We start from the raw sequence: 11796 nt of genomic DNA, 5'->3' as shown, positions 1-11796 counted from the left end.
GCAGTGCTGCAGTCTTACATCAGACTTCTCTTCAAAAATAGTAACGTTATTCAAAATTTATATTCTTTTCGCCTTCCAAATATATACATCACATTTATCCTTGCTGTCCTTTACAATAAAACTTTCTTCGTCTAAGACCAAAGATCGTTTAACACTAACATAACTTGCTCTCTCTCTGAAGTGCACATCGATAACTCACAAAAATCAAAATGACATGCCCACCTAACAGAGCTTCCAAAAGCAACAGAATAGAAATGTTTAAATACATTTACTGTTCTCGAATGCGCAGAGAAATGAAGTGAAACGATTGAACAGCGTGAGCTGTAGATAAAAAATTTGCAACCTACGATTCATCGGTAGGATACTGGGAACCTATAATTCGTCTACAGCACGCACAACACCTGTACGGCGTATACCTAAATACTGGTCAAGTAATGGCATCCTTATCATGTGACACTAGTAGGGGACATCGAGCGTATAAAAGAAAGGCGTGCAAATGGTCAAGGACATATCCGGCGACGTTTGTTAATGTGTTATAAGATTGGCAAGTTCATCCACATACTTTGATAGTGATCAGCCAGCCACATATTCCTGAGAACTTAAGTTGGCTTCCACGTTCGCCAACTCAATTATTTTATATTGCTTTACCACAATGAAGACAGTGATTCTAGACTGGTGGTGGGAACGGCTCAGTTGAGGATGTGGACCGATTGACTTTTTGAAAACGTAAATTGCATATCGCCATTTGGTAGTCGCTGTATGCTGTATGACAGATTTGGAAAACCTTGGACTTCTTTTCTGGATGACTGTAGGTCCAGCACACAAAATGAGTAAGAATCGACATTGTAAATTAATAATGAAATCACGTCAATGGCGGATAGGTACCACATTTAAATGTGGCGTCTTCCCTGCTAGAAACCAAGAAAAACTAAAAACTTGAAATACAATGAACAATCAAATAAACATGTGGATTGGTTAACTGATAATAAAACAGCATTTAAGTGACTCAGAATAAGTTAGTACATTCTGAAATCACTAAAACTACAGCTCACGATGCTTACATCATGGAGGTTGAAAGCAGAAAGAGAAGTTCAAACAGCCAGATTTCTCCTAGCTGCTCTCAAAAAATTTGAGGGCTGCACCTCATTTTATTACACATGTTATACAAACATGAACATCGACTCTTTAGTGAAAATGTTTAGATAAATTCTTACATAAATCATAGGTATTAAAGAAGGGGCATTACAGAACCTATTTTAGTTGTCCTCTTGTCTTATTTGTCCTTTGTCAGTTACATAACATGTGACTATTTTATATATTTCAAGGATGTGAGCTAGTGAGCTTGTGCTGGTGATCATGGGTGAGGGAGAATGAGTGAGTGCAATTTTATCTCAGACTGATTCTTATTTCTTTCGTCCATTTTCAACGTCTAACCACATTCGTTTCGACTAATTTTCGTATGGGCGCTGATAGCGTAGTCGTTGAGCACCCCTACCTCTCCCTCTCCCCCCCCCCCCTCCCTCCCACCCCAAATAAATTTGAAATACTCTGACTTGCAGTCAATCGAAGAAAGACGCCGCAGAAACTGTCTCTCTAAGGCTCTTTCCAAGATAACAGAAAATAGTGCGTAGTTCCATTAATAAAAAGAAATCGATAACACAATTCGGCAAATGTAAATCTTAAAAATCGCTAGCATGTGTCTAGGCAATTCGCTACACTGTCTTCTTGGGTATTTCATGTCTCACCATGAAGAGTAATGTGTAATGGAATCCTCCTATTCCTCCTATTTATCCACAATACGCTAGATATGCTTGTGTTGTGGATCAACTGCCAGTCCTACACAGCAATGTTTCTCAAACCGTATTCCACGGATCTCTGTTTTTTCTTAAAATTTAGTTTATTGGCCTTAAGCTAACACTACACAGCCAGCTCATTCTTAAATAAAATATACACATATTGATCGATGATTACTGTTAGAACATCTGTTTGCTCGATTGCTCTAGCTAAAAAAGCCGCCGTACAGGTTGGCAACTGATGACCAATCTCAGGAAGCTGTTCTAAAAGGATTGTAGTACTTCCAAGTGCTCTGGAGTACCCAAAGAAAAGGTGAGCTGCGTCCTCTTGATGTTCACATGTGTGGAAAGGTGTCTTTACGGTGTACAGCTTGTGAAGATGTTTGTGGAAACGTCCAGGGTTAAATTTTAGTGTGGCTATCGGAAAGGTGAGGTGCCTAGACTTTGAATTTCTATGAGATTTCATGTAATACGAGAGTGATAGGTGAATTATTGTGTACCTCGTCTTTGTGTCTTGTTTCCTCCCACTCTTGTTGCCAGTTGTCGGTAAGCTGTACTTGTGATTGCAGCCCACGTGGTATGCCCCTTTACAGTAGCTTCTTTGGCTGTGCAGTTTGCAGCTTCATTGCCAGTGACCGCACAGTGTGGTTTCTCCCAAGGAATTAACGGAATAGCTTTTTTCGTTTCCAGCAGTTCGATAATCCTGTGTACAACGGAGTTTTCAGGCAAACGGTGCTACAGTCCTTTAAATTCTGTTAGAACAGATGCGGAGTCACTGAGTAGTAACTATAGAGATGCTGTCATTAGTGAGCAGTAACATAGTGTTTCTATTATAGCAATCGCGGTCGTGATATTTGCCTCTGTTAGCTATTTGAATAATCCTGATATTTTCAGACATGGAATGTAGAACTCGCTTCCAACAAAGACACTGTTTTGGGGCCGTCACTATCGATATAGAGTGCCTCCAGGCACTGTCTTAAGAACTGCACCAAAGTTTTATTTTTAATGTGAGCATTATGGTCAAACCTATTGTCAATTATTCCGTTCACCTCGGTCATTTTAATGGGAATGTGACGCTTTTTAGTCTAGGTCCCCGAAAGATCTTCCTTAACATCTCCTGATAGAATGGAAGGGAGGGAGGGAGGGGGGAAGTATCTGTTTCTATAGCCAGATTGTAGACCAGATCATTCCCTGGGATATCCTCATGACTTGGAATCCAGAGATAGACAACTGAGCAGGCGGCACAGCCAAGGGCATACAGGAACTCATGGATAGCAGTGACCAAAGGGTGACGAGAGTAGCATCGGTCTATAACATGTGCGAGCTAACATTCCATAGATGTTCGGGCTCACACGCGGTTCCTATTCGTCGAAATATGTCTAGGCTCAAACTCGTCTAGGGGTTGAACCACACGTGTCTCATTACGCGCCCTAAATTAGGCACTTGTGACCTTTTGGTTAAATTGTCTGGCCGATGGCAAGTTTGCGAAGTACACAGTTAATGTAACATATAATAACAGTAATAATAATGTCGGTAACTAAATTAACGACCCATAAATGATGTAGGCCACACATTTGCGATTTGGTTAGAATAATGTTTATTCTGAAAGCAAACTAATAACGAAAGTGGTCATATTTAGAATTACTATTACACTCGAGCGCATATCCATTTGACACAGTTTGATCATTCACAATCTCATCGTGAATTGAAAGTCCAACACTTCACCTCGTTAGCCTCGCGGGATTAGCCGAGCGGTCTCAGGCGCTGCAGTCACGGACTGTGCGGCTGGTCCTGGCGGAGGTTCGAGTCCTCCCTCGGGCATGGGTGTGTGTGTTTGTCCTTAGGGTACTTTAGGTTAAGCAGTGTGTAAGCTTAGGGACTGATGGCCTTAGCAGTTAAGTCCCATAAGATTTAACACACATTTGAACATTTTGAACTCCATCTCGTTAACTACGCGGAAAGTTAGAGTTCACACCAGGCGCGCAGCTGCTCACCACCCAGAGACTTAAGTCCTGCGATACCGCACAACGCGAAATTTTCTAAGTCATTTCACTTCTTAGCTACCTAAAAACCGACCGTCCACTTTCACGTCTCCACCCGTACTGTTCCCTTTCATGTCTAGGCCAGAAGTGTCCGCTATCGCGTCTCCACTAGTACTGTCTCTGCCCATCCCCGGCCGCGTTTCCCGTGCGCTGAATATCCTCGCTCAACTAACTAGGGCACTTTTCATGCCATGCTTTCGGTCTGAGACTAACAGCAGTTGAACTTGTCCAAAAAAAATGGTTCAAATGGCTCTGAGCACTACGGGACTCAACATCTTAGGTCATAAGTCCCCTAGAACTTAGAACTACTTAAACCTAACTAACCTAAGGACATCACACACACCCATGCCCGAGGCAGGATTCGAACCTGCGACCGTAGCAGTCCCGCGGTTCCAGACTGCAGCGCCAGAACCGCTAGACCACCGCGGCCGGCAGTTGAACTTGTCCCACGTATAGGGTGCCGCTAATACCATAACACAAACGAGTGTTTCTGGAATGGTGTCGAGAAAGCATGGACTGCTGGCGATGGCGCCGTATTGTGCTCAGAGATGAATCGTTGTTCTGAGCTACCCCAGACGAACATCGTTAGCTTGTATAAGGTGCTGGGAGGAGGTATCAATCTTACAATGTTGTGGATAAGTGCGGCAGTGATAGGTATGAGTTCACATCACAACTGGTAATGAGTCAGGAAACTCAGATGGCACAACGGTAGGCCACGGGCATCCTGTGTCCTCATGTGTTACCTCTCATGCGACAGTATCACGATGCCATTTTTCGACAGGACAATTCTAGTCCACACATGACACCTATCTGTATGGACTTTTCTTTTCTTTATTGTGATTTCATTCCCCTGCCCCATATGGGCAGGGGAGGGCTGTCAGTGGCACAATCCGCCGTTCTTCAACTGAGTGACACGACAAATAAAACAAGAATAAAATGATACATACATAAGGCGATAAAGAAGGGGAACATAAAACGGAGTAAGGGGAGAAAATGGAGGTAAAAATACACTGACAGGGAGATGTTCATGGGGGACAGTTAAAAAAGTCACCAGAAAGTTAAAAGAAAAACACAGTTGGCGATTCTTAAAACACAGAGAAGACACTGAATGCGCATGCACAGGTTAAAAGTCGGCCACAGTATTAAAAACACTCCGCAACAACACACTTAAAACCCACTTGGAGCACACACGACGAAGAATGAAACTGCCAAGTGGGATCTGCATGGACTATCTGCCAGTTAATTTTTATTTTGGCTGGAGCCACAGCCATGTTACATTTCTTGGATGATGCTGCAGCCATTTAACTGTAATAATTTTTATTTTATTGTTATATGATCCAGATTTCGGCTTTCTGTCATTTTCAAGTACAAAAACTTCGTTATACGTCAAAAGACACCAGACTGGTATTAAATACAAGTCCATGCCAAAAAAGCATATCTGATCATATAGGCCAGATCAGTCATTAGTAAAAGTGAGAAAATGTCTACTACGCTTAAATACGAGTATACAGCAGACTTCCGTTTCTGGGCCCTATAGCAGACCTTACCAACAAACATGTATGCACAGGATTGGTTAGTGTTTTCATTTAACAGCTGTACTGTAGGGTCCAGAGATGAAAGTCTGCAATATACTTTAGGCGTTTTAGAGATGTTCTCACTTTTACTAATTACAGATCTGGCCTATATTACCAGACATGCTTTTTCGGAAAGGATTTGTACTTCATACCAGTCTGATGTCTTTTGACACAAATACGTTTTTGTTCTTGAAAGTCGTCTAACGCCGAAATCTAGATCGTACAGCAACAAAATAAAAGTTATTACAGTCAAACGGCGGCATCATCATTTATAAAAGATATCTGCATGATATTGTGGTACTCCCGTGGTCAACAAGACCCTCCAATCTGTCCCTGACAAAACATGTGTGGGGCCTCTTGGATGTCAACTCCATCTGTGCCGGAATAGAGGATAGTAAGAAACAGTTACAACAGTTGTGCGTCAGCTTGCTGCATGTATGCAAGCAGACCAGATTGCTTGGTTGGTTGGTTGATCTGCGGGAGGGGATCAAACAGCGTAGTCATCGGTCCCATCAGATTAGGGAAGTATGGGGAAGAAAGTCGGCCGTTCCCTCTTCGAAGGAAACCATCCTGACATTTGCCTGAAGCGATTTAGGGAAATCACGGAAAAACTAAATCAGGATGGCCGGACTCAGGTTTGAACCACCGTCCTCCCAAATGCGAGTTCAGTGTACTAACCACCATGCCATCTCGAACGGTCAGACCAGACAGGGTGCATCATAGTGATATGTGGGCTCATTGCTGTCTCCTGTGGCGACACAGCCATCAACCATATAATCATGTACCGCGGAGTGCTCCAGGTTGAGCCTGCAAACGACACTTCCTCTGGCGTTCAGACGAAAACAATCCGCAACAAGACACAAATACGCTTGTTGTTTACAACCGAGCCTCCACCACCGCCACAGTACCATGTGGCTCTTACCTCGCCGCCAGAGGAGGAAGCTCTGCCACAAACAGGGCTGCCAACGTGGCACTACCTCGCTTCTGCAGGCCATGTGCCTCTATCAATATCTGTCCACCGAACGAGTTTCATTGTTTCATTGTTCAACCACTTTGCCGTCAGTGCAGACTCCGGACTTCATACCTCCCTATGCCTAACTGTTCCTCAATTGCAATTCTTCCACCAAGCGCCTTCTATGCTCCGTGCTCCACGCTAGCCGCGCGTAGTATTCCTGAAGCCGTCGGCACACGGACCGTGTTGTCGAACGTTAACGTTGAGCGTGCCAAGTTCAACGTGCTGCTGAACGCTCAGGAACGATGCGACTTGTGCATACAGTACGTGGGCCCCAACGTGGCATACGCGATCGCAACGCACTCCAGCGGCAGTTGAGGGATGCTTCTAGTTCGTAAATCACACTGTTTGCTCAACGCGCGTGTAAAATTCCTACGCTAGCTCTATTAGAACGCACATTTCCTCCATCGTCCACGAAAAGGAAAGTACCATGTCCAATCAATAAGGGCACAGGCTGCTAATAAAAGTCCCATAACAAACAGTGCATTACAAATTTGGAATACTTCTCCACATCAGATAAACATTATTTCATCGTTCCCACATTTTAGTAAAACCCCAAGGTCAGTCTCACTCGATCACTGTTCCTACCCAGTAGCAGAATGTTTGCAACAAGTAAATTACGAAGCGTAAAAGAAAAAGGAGCAAAATATCTTTGTACAAGTAGCGCAAGCTGTCCTGTAGATTAAGCCAATCGAACAAACTTACCCCTCACAAAAAGATGAACTTACATTTACATAACATCAAATATTATAGTATCTATTTATATTAAACTGATAATATAGTATCAGAACTTAATCAAAACGCGAATGTTAGGAAAGAAAATTTGGTAGACTCACGACGCGAACTACCGCCCCGATTAATAACTGCATATAGGACAGTGACGCTACTCATTACGCTTTTTTTTTTTTAGTCTCATTTTGTTCGCTGTGTCCGTTGTGTCTGCTCGGGGCGGACGTCGTAAGACATCCGTTTAAGTTCGTTGATGATCGATTAACTCAGTTTTTTTTTTTTTTTTTTTTTTTTTTTTTTTTTGTTACAGAGGGCACGTAACCCTCTGACCGAACACGCTGAGCTGCCGTGCCGGCTAGTAACCAACATCAGACCCCTGCTACTATAACATATTATGTTACCCTTTGCTGAAAACCTTAATCGTAGATATGTTACTAATTGAAATTTAATTATAACAAATTGTACCAAGAACAATACCTTTTGTGTGGATCTTCAGTGTGTCCCTGCCTTAAAATAGCCTACTCTCATAATACGCAAGTTACAATAATTCTTTTGCCACGAATATGATGTTTCTCATTATTTTATTGGAACGAATCACGGGTTTTCCAGTGATTCTCAATTTGCTGGTGCTCAGAAACGGCATATATACATATAGGCTAGAAATGAATGCCAATATGGCGCTTCACAACTCTGTACTGAAGGGAGACGGCGTGCTTGTGACGTAGGTGGCGTTGTGCCATCTCATTGGTCAACGCTCAGACGCACGCTCAGAATATCTGACATGCCAGATACTGCTCTGCACGTTCGGAAAGACTCCCGAGCGTGCTATTCCACGCCATGACGTCAGAAACTCGGCACGCCCAACGCTCAACGTTCGGATGCACGGTCCGTGTGCCGACGGCTTTAGTTCCAGTTCTCCCGCCGAGCGCCCCGAGCATTCTGTCCTCTATGTCGGAGACGCCTAGCAGTCAATCAATTAGAGTCTACCGCAGCTCAGTGCTTCTTGGCACTTCATCTTTCACTATATCTGAGCTCACCACCTCACAGGACATTATCACAATGGACATCTTTCAGATAAGAACATTCCAGCACAACGTCAGTGATACCTGCTAGGACATCCCATGCTTCAATGATTAATTATCAGACTGAATTGTGCAGTACAGACTTCTGTTCCAAGAAACTGTTATTGTATTTTGTTTATTACACTCAATAAAGCTCCATTGTTATTGGCTACCTAGGCACATCAATCTTAGTAGGTTGTTCCTCTCAGTCATTAACACTACACTCATGTTGCCGAATTCTTCGTAAATGTGACCTGATTTTGTAGTCACTGAAATAACATCACATATCCTCTCAGCCTGTGAAGTTACATTTCGTTTCCTCCTCCCCCCCCTCCCCCCCTGGATCCTTTATTTTTCTGGTCAGGTAGTGTACCTATATTGATGAGAACGAGAATATGAAGTGGTACTCACATGTGACAGATCTGAAATGTCTAAGCTGTCCAGCTTTTACATTAGTGGTATGGATAATAGCTTAATGTCAACAAGTTGACTCATTTATCGTGTTTTCGGTCACTACTGTCTTACGGTGTCACATTCAGAGACCTGGAAAATCCTGAATTACTGAAGAAGTGTCTGCATGGTCAGACTCAAAATCCCAATGAGTCGTTCAATAATCTTGTATGGACTCACTTACCAAAAAATGTTTTTGTTGCAATGAAGACACTAAAGTGGGGGGGGGGGGGGAGGGTAGTGATGCTGTTATTGGTTTTAATGATGGCAACATTGGTAGGGTGAAAGTGCTACAGCGTATGGGAATTAATCCTGGAGCAAACTGCATCAGAGAACTTGAACGGATGGACAAGGTTCACATTAATAAAGCAGAGTATGCTGCGCAGTTGGCCACTAAGGAGTACAGAAACAAAACAGAAAACAAAACAAAACAAAAACAAAAAAAAACAAAAAAACTTGGAAAAAGATCAAGAGGATGATATACAGTATGGTGCAGGATGCTTCTGAGTGACTAAAAATAAAAAATTAAGCACACATTAAGTGAGTTACAGTCTTTTGAAACTTTAGAAGCAGTTCCTGAAAAGTTACATTTTCTGTTGCATTTTACCCTAAATCTCATAAACCATTTCGAGTAGAGTATTCAAATTTTCAGGGAGTAATAACATACATATCCTGGGTCTACTGAACTAAAAGAAGAACATAATGTTATGTATACTTAAAATTATTTAGGATAGTGGACAAAAAAGTACACAAAATTTTAACAGTGTAATTAAAAAATTTTATTTCCGAAAGCAGTGGCTGAGATGCAATTGTTGTAGTTCAATAGACTCACAACATACAGTTTAGTGTCCTGTAAAAGTTTCATGTCAATGGTTACAGCGGTTCCTGAAATACAGGGAAGCCAAGTCACTAACATTGTCGGGACAGGGCGTCCCTACTCCTCTATGGTCAAAACAAAGAGTATTCACAGGAAATGAGGGAAAAAACAGTTCTACAGCAAAAGCTGTCTTCTGATATCTAATACAGAAGTTAAATTAAGAAAAAAAATGTTAGAAGATATATATCTGGAGGACCGCAGTATACACCGTCCGTCATGGGAATGATTTCATTTCTGGAGTATAAGTGACGTCAGCGCAATAACTACGGTGGCAGCCTGAACTAACAACTGTAAACAACAAATGGGCATTCGATCAGTCAGTAGTGCTGCCGTGGTGTGTCAACGTCGTATAACGAATCGCTATGAGGCAACGAACAGAAGATCTGTAAAAAAAACTGTTGATAATATTCTTCAGAATGGTTTGAAGAAGAGTCAAGTGTTGTGCATCGTTTGACGCATTCACCTTGATTCCCGACCGAGAACAAAGACGTGTGGACATGTGCCGCAACCTGATTGAAATGAAAAGTACGGACAGTTCTTTTCTGAGAAAAAAAATCCTAGCGGGTGACGAGCTCGGTGTTATCAACAAGAACCTACCGCAAAACGAGAAAGTGCAGAATGGGTCTCCGATAATTCGTCAAGACCAAAGAAGGTGCGAATGTGACCTGTAAGCTGAACAAAATCCCAACTTTTCTGATAATTTCACATTGTTGTATGAGAGTTCTGTGCGTTGTGCTCAGGTGGGGCGAGACTGTGTAGAACACCTGAAGCATTAAAACTACCAACTTAACTTTTCACTATATTTTATTGGTTCAGTCTCTAAACTTTTTGGACTGACTGGGTATGAAAGTAAAATGTGGATACCAAAAATACTATAGAAAAAAATTGGAACATACTGTCGTTGAATATCTCGAAAAATAAAGAGGATAGTTTATGCACGAAACTAAGTGATAATACAAGGAATAGACAAACAGATATTTCAATGGAGAAAAAATGTACAGCATTATAGAGAGTAATAGAGAGAAGATATTGTAGATGCAGGCAAAGAATGGAATATTACAATAGTTCATGGAGAATATTGAGTTATTAGGTGAGCTCAACAATACTTCTGTGGTGAAAAAGCAGAGAGTAGTCCTAACCCATGTTTCGTTCCCAATTGCTATTATGCGTTGTTAAATATGCTGCAAATAAAATTAAGATTTTTCTGGTTATCAAAATACATCCGTCCTGAGAAGTGCAATGGAAGTGAGAACCAGCTACAATTTTCCTAACGTCACTATCTACGTCATATTTAAGCGCCGCTGTGTAATAGGCCACCGTCAAACGACAAGTCTTCTCTGTGATTGATTGGTTTCATTAGCGTCCACTAGGTGCTTTCGCCGCCACAGGCATTATGTGGTGTGATCTTGCTGTTTTATTGTCAATACCGTTTATCAGGGAAACGTATGTCGTGTATTGTTCAGGCACTGGGTCAAAATAATGAAACACTCCTGCAGCCACGTAGTAGGTTTGTGAGATCTCAAACACTGATAATCGCAAATCTCATTTTGTCGAACGCCGAGCTGTAACAACAAGGCAATCAGAGGATGGCCCCTCACTTTCATGTCTATAACAGGGGTAGGCAATTAATTTTTAGTGGGGTGTGGATACTTTTGAATATCCGTATCGAGGTCCCCCAAAAAAAGCAACTCATATTCCTTCCTAATATTATTTTAATTTTCACTCAGAAAATAATATGAACTGCAATAGGTAGGCAAACATGTACTCGAAAATCTGTGGGAGGAACTACATTTGCGATCTTGAGCCATTTTTTAAGGTACGTAGCCTTGGGGAACAGGTTACGAGAGAGCGTCTGCAAAGTGGGCGACCGTTAATCTTGAGATATACTAGTACTTCAAAAAAAATCATTTTTAAAAATGAATTAAATAAATGGCTGTAGCTTGGTCATAAGTTGCATTAGGAAGTATCCATCTTATTTCTCGATGCCACTAGTTTTGGATACCTGTGTCCGTTTTCAAACCATCCGCGTCGTGTGCTTATTCAAGCGAAAGCCTTTGTGCAAAACTACCCCTGGAGAGACGATCAAAGCAGCATTATGGTCGGTTCAACAGTAAACAGACAACATGCGACAGACACTGGAACATAAGTTTCACAAAAATATGTGGCAAACATGATAGCAGGTAGCTGGCTAATTTTTTACCATACCTCATTTTCTGGGAAACGTTTACTCCAAAATTCTTCGCTGGATAGAGTTTTAT

Source organism: Schistocerca cancellata, chromosome 6 (genome assembly GCF_023864275.1).
Source record: "Schistocerca cancellata isolate TAMUIC-IGC-003103 chromosome 6, iqSchCanc2.1, whole genome shotgun sequence".
NCBI lineage: Eukaryota > Metazoa > Arthropoda > Insecta > Orthoptera > Acrididae > Schistocerca > Schistocerca cancellata.
The sequence above is the reverse complement of the archived record's forward strand: the minus strand, read 5'-3'. Positions refer to the sequence as shown.